We start from the raw sequence: 5829 nt of genomic DNA, 5'->3' as shown, positions 1-5829 counted from the left end.
GTGCCCGTGGAGGGGTGGTTGAACAGGACCCCATAGTGTGGAGGGCTGGATGAACAGTAGATGATGGAGGGGTGCTCGTGGAGGGGTGGTTGAACAGTAGCTGGTAGAGTAGCGCGCGGTGGAGGCTGGATGAACAGGAGCCCGTGGAGGCTGGAGGAGGTCGACGGTAGCCCATGGAGGCTGGAGTAGGTCGATGGTGGAGATGAACAGTATCCCGTGGAGTCCCGTTTTGCGGTATGCCACACCCCTCCTAATGAACATGACCCCCGTTTTGACTGTAGGAGGTCCGTTTTGCGGTACGCCACACCCCTCCCGATCAACAGGACCTCCGTTTCGACCGTAGGAGGTCCGTTTTGCGGTACGCCACACCCCTCCCGATCAATAGGACCCCCGTCTCAATTGTAGGAGGTCTGTTTCGTCCGTTTTGCGGTACGCCAGACCCCTCCCGATGAACATGATCCCGTTTCGAACGTGGCCGGTCAAACACAAGGCCGTTTCCTCCGTTTTGTGGTACGCCAGGCCTCGTTTCCATCACATGTTCCGTCCAAGCCCTCCCGATGAATACGACCACGCATTCTGTTCCAACCCAGCCGGTTGGCTCCCACGCGTTCTGTTGCCTCCGATGAACATGACGCATTCCGTTGCCTCCCCATGAACACGGCGCATTCCGTTGCGTCCCCATGAACACGACGACGACACTCTTTCTCCGTTCCGATCTAGCCATGTACACCAGGCCTGGCCGTACGTATGCGCGAGTAGGCATTCGAGACCCCGCCCGTATGTACACATACGTGGCCGTATTTTCTTTCTTGCACCCTGGCCGTTGTACGTACGTGTACATGCTACGTGCGCGCCTCTACTACGACACATGTGCACCTCTACATCCACCAGTATATATGTACGTACACGTTCACGACCAGAATGACAACGCTACGTACGCTTCGACCAGGTGGGTCCCGACTGTCAGGCACATCCTTGCGTGCGAAGATGTAGCTGGTGGGTCCCAGCAGTCAGGGGGAAACATTTTTTCATGAAATACGGTGGCCCGTCCGGTTGGTCCCCGCTGTCAGGTGGAGGAATAATTATTTTGCACGTAATAAGGAGGCACTTCCTTGCTGCGGCCGTGGACCCAGCTGTCAGCATCTCCATGTATAGTCCACGTCTGATGGAAGCCTTTCCTTGACCACGTTGACCACGCCGCACTGAGAGCACCAGGGCGATGGACGACGGCGAGGCCTAGGAAGGGGACGACGCGGAGCCGGGGAAGACGCGGCAGTGGATGCCCACACGTAGAGGAGTACGAGGGTTCACCGGTTCGTTGCGGTGTGAGGCTGCCGTCGCGGCAGAATAACAGGGGGTGTGGGTGAGTAGAAGGATGGCCTAGCCAGCGGTGGGAGTAGTAGGGGGCGGTGAGGCCTCCGCCGCATCGCAGCCGGCCACGGGAGGCAGGAGCACGAGGCACGACCGGCGCTGGTTTGGGCGGCTGGAGCAAGAAGACCAGAGGTTGAAGAAGCACTACGGCCGTTGGATGGACATCGTACGGTCACTGGAGGTAGAATCGTGCATATTGACTAAGTTGACAAAGCCCTCCGTCCCCGTCAACTTAGTAGGCCAACAAGTCAGCCTGCCACTATACTGGGTCCCAGCTAATAGGGGGAGTATTCATTTTTTTTGTGCGTAATAAGGAGGCACTTCCTTGCGTGCGAAGATATAGCTGGTGGGTCCGAGCTGTCAGCGGCGGTAACGTTTTTTTCGCGAAATACAGAGGCCCTTTTGGTGGGTCCCTGATGTCAGGTGGAGGAATCATTATTTTGCGCGTAATAAGGAGGCATTTCCTTGCGTGCGGCCGTGGACCCAGCCCTCAGCCTCTCCACGTACAGTCCACTTCAGATGCATGTCGGTCGTTGACCATGTTGACCAGGCCGCGCCGAGAGCACCAGGGCGGTGGACGACGGCGAGGCCTAGGAAGGGAACGACACGGAGGCAGGGAAGACTCGGCAGTTGTTTCCCACACGGAGGGGAGTACGATGTACGAGGGTGTACTGGTTCGTCTGCCATCGCCAGAGAATAACAACATGTGTGGGTGAGTAGAGGGATGGCTAGGCTAGCGATGGGAGTACGGTGGGGCGGTGAGGCCTGCGCGGCAGCAGAGCCGGCCACGGGGAGGAGGGAGCAGGCAGTCCCGCCGGCGCTTGTTTGAGCGGCTGGAGCAGGAAGAGCAGAGATTGAAGAAGCACGACCGTCGTTGGATGGCCATCCAACAGTCACTGCTTGTGCGTCAACCTTTTTTTTAGGAAAGCCTCAAATCTGTGGAAAACAGCATACAACCCATCTGCCATTATTTCTAATAATTTATAGCCCATTTGCTAATTATTAAGGTTTTTTTGGAGCCAATATTCTTTTGTTAGCATTACAACCCATATTGTGGCCACGGTTAAAAAATTATAAGAAATTTTGCATATTTCGGTGCGGTCCGAACTATTTTTAATCCCAAAATTTCGACTCACATTCGAACTGATTTTAAAAATAAATGTATATCAATATAAAATCCAACAAATTCTCCAAGCATAAAAATTAATGTAATTTAAAATCTCGAAATGAAAAAAAAGATATTTGAAACAAATTGCCGGTTTGATGTGTTTTAAAAATGTACAACCTATTTCTCATTACCGATGGGTCATTTTCTCGGCCAGCCGAATGAAAGTTCTCCTCGTCTTGAAAGATTTGCAGCCCAACAGGCCTGACTTACTTGGCAAATCACAAAAATATTGGGCTGTGGCCATGGACCCAGCTGTCAGCCTCTCCACGTACAGTACTCTTCCGATGGAATGTCGTTGACCACACCGCGCTGAGAGCACCAAGGCGGCGGACGACGGCAAGGCCTAGGAAGGGGACGACGCAGAGCCGGGGAAGACGCGGCAGTGGATGCCCACGTGAAGAGGAGTACGAGGGTTCACTGGTTCGGCTGCGGTGTGAGGCTGCCGTCGCCGCAAGGCCTGGCTAGCGGTGGGAGTAGTAGGGGCGATGAGGCCTCAACGGCAGCACAGCCGGCCACTGGAGGCAGGAGCAGGCGGTCTCCCCGGTGCTGGTTTGGGCGGCTGGTGCAAGAAGAGCAGCGATTGAAGAAGCAGCAGGACCGTTCGATTCAAATCCAACGGTTACTGCTGCTAGAATCGTTTGTTGACTAAGTTGACAAGCCCTGCGTACGCGTCAACTTAGTAGGCCCACAGGTTAGCCTCCCAACCGGTGCGCCCCAGATGTCAGTGGGAGGAATCATTTTTTCGCGTAATAAGGAGGCAGTTGATTGGCGTGCGGCCAGGCCAGCAGAGGGAGTAGGGTGGGCCGGGGAAGCCTGCGCGGCATCACAGCGGACCACAAGAGGAGAGAGCAGGCAGTCCCGCCGGCGCTAGTTTAGGCGGCTGGAGCAGGAAGATCAGAGATTGAAGAAGCACGTCGGCCGTTGGATGGACATCCAACAATCACTGCTGCTAGAATCGTGTGTTCACTGACAAAGCCTTGCGTAAACAAGCCAGTGTCGAAATATGTGGCGTGTACAGCCCATTTGCTATTATTTTTATAATTTTTACTCATTTTCTAATTCATATGGAATTTATTGCAGCCCGTTTTCCATTTTTAGAATTGCTGGCCATTTTCTGGTCAGTACCAGGGTCAAAAAATTAACTAAATATGTGGGAAATTTTGAAAATTCGCAAATTTTTGCTGGGGAACGAAATATTCTTAATCCAAAAATTAATAGCCATACTAAAACAAATTTAAAAATAAATTAGTACTATGTCATGTTAAATCCAATGAAATACGTATAAGATATCAGTGAAGAACAAAAACAAAAGAAGAAACTTATACCCATTTGCTATAAATTTTTTGGAATTTTCAACCCCTTTTGATATTACTTTGAACAGACATTGACCATACTCCTAAGCCAGGCCGGAATGCATCCCTCCTCGTCTTGAAAGATTTGCAGCCCAGTAATTCGGAGAAAACAAATAGGCCTAGCTTGGGTATTCTTCAAAAAGAAATACTGGGCTACCTATTTTCCCAAAGAACTGGTGCATGAGCATTTAGCTTTATTTATTTATTTACTTATTTATGTTTAGGGGACCATGAGCATGTACCTGGGCCGGATTCAGGTGAGAGCCTCCCTTCCACTTAATTATGGGCTTCTCTATTGGGCCTTCATCAGTCGGCTGCATGTTATCAACAAGTGGAAAATGTGTTCCGTATGAAAAATAGTATGTGCTACATACAGTACGGGGCACTAAAGAATCAAACCATGCAACGACTTCCAAAACATTGTGTTTGTCATTCTAACAACACATTTATTCAACCAACAGACAAAATATACTACTGATTGTACATTGAAAACAGCAGCAGCAACCAAGGCTGGGGGTGCAACAGAAGCAGTAAGCAGGCCAGAAGAGTGAAGACACGGCTCTCTCTTCCAAACCAAACATTAGCCATGATTACAAAAGGGCTACCAAAAAAGAACAAGTGTATGCATCAAACTAAATAAAGATCCTACTACACCAAGTGTACGCATCTAACTAACTGGCTCAGTTAGACGTTACTATTTATTAAGCTGTGGAGATTGGCTGACGACTTGAACTAGATGGGTGCCTGACGGGGGAAACTCCAGCCAGCAGGTCGAAGCCTGATACTTGCGACCCTCTCTCCTACTTTGGGCTGCAGAGCATGGTGGAACATATCAGGGTATGGTGCATGCAGAGACGCATGGTACGCTATGTACACACAGTTTTGCCTGATGAATGAAACTGCGCTGCCATCATGATCCTTGCCGTCGGTTATCTCTTGGTTAATCAGATAATTCAGTCCGACAAACAGAGAGCATGTACCAAGGCTACTTACCAGCATCCATTCAAAAATTCCTGAAGGCCCAGAGAAGCTGGGATCCTACTCAAAGACCTTGCAGTGACTGTGATTGTATTCCGCGAAACAACACATCTGGTACGTGCGAATGATCATCAATCTTTCGTCATCGTCTAATCGAGCCAAGAACCACCTGCAACTGCCATGCCGCTTTTCTTTGAAAGGTTCTGGGATTAGGAAGGGTAGGGACACCAGGCGGCCTACAACATCATATCAAGTTGGAGTCAAATAAAAAAGGGCTCTTGATTTAGTCAATCTTAAGAACAGCATGTTATGAGCATGAATATTTTTTCAGCAAATGTTGACAGTAATATAAGCAAGCCATCATGATATCATAGGAAAGTAACATACTGTTGTAACAACCGTTTGTAGCGATGACTGGAGTAGGCCAGCAATACGTCCTGCCATAGAAGGAGTCGACGGCGTAAATGAAGCCCTTGTGTTCAATGGCATCAGAGAACCTGGACCGAGGGAGTAGCACAGTCTGCAAGCATATATCGAGAGAGACGTGTAGTGTGATAGTATATAGTAAAGTTTGTGCTATATGCACGTACTTGCAAAATGCATACGAATACACAAGGTTTCCAAACTTTCCCTTTTACATACTTAATTAAGGACGCTAAAAATTCCTGAACGTTCGAGATTTATCATTTGCGTCCCAAAACTAATGAGAATGCCTTACGAAACAAAAATTATACTCCTCCTAAAAGCCACGGCGCTCGCAGGAGCGCTTGCGGCGCGCCACGAGTGCCCTGGTGCGCGGCCGTTTCCCAGTGTGCCGACACAACGCCTCTTCCTCAGCCTCGCAACTCGCGAGGTGCTGATTGGCGGCTTGCCAGCGGGCGAGCGTGATCTCACCGGTGTGGTGATCCGGCGCCAACAAGTACTCCTCCTTGCTGGAAGCGTGCACCCGGTCCACGTACT

This window comes from Triticum dicoccoides, chromosome 1A (assembly GCF_002162155.2).
Source record: "Triticum dicoccoides isolate Atlit2015 ecotype Zavitan chromosome 1A, WEW_v2.0, whole genome shotgun sequence".
In the NCBI taxonomy this organism is placed as follows: Eukaryota; Viridiplantae; Streptophyta; class Magnoliopsida; order Poales; family Poaceae; genus Triticum; species Triticum dicoccoides.
Note: the sequence above shows the minus strand (reverse complement) of the source record.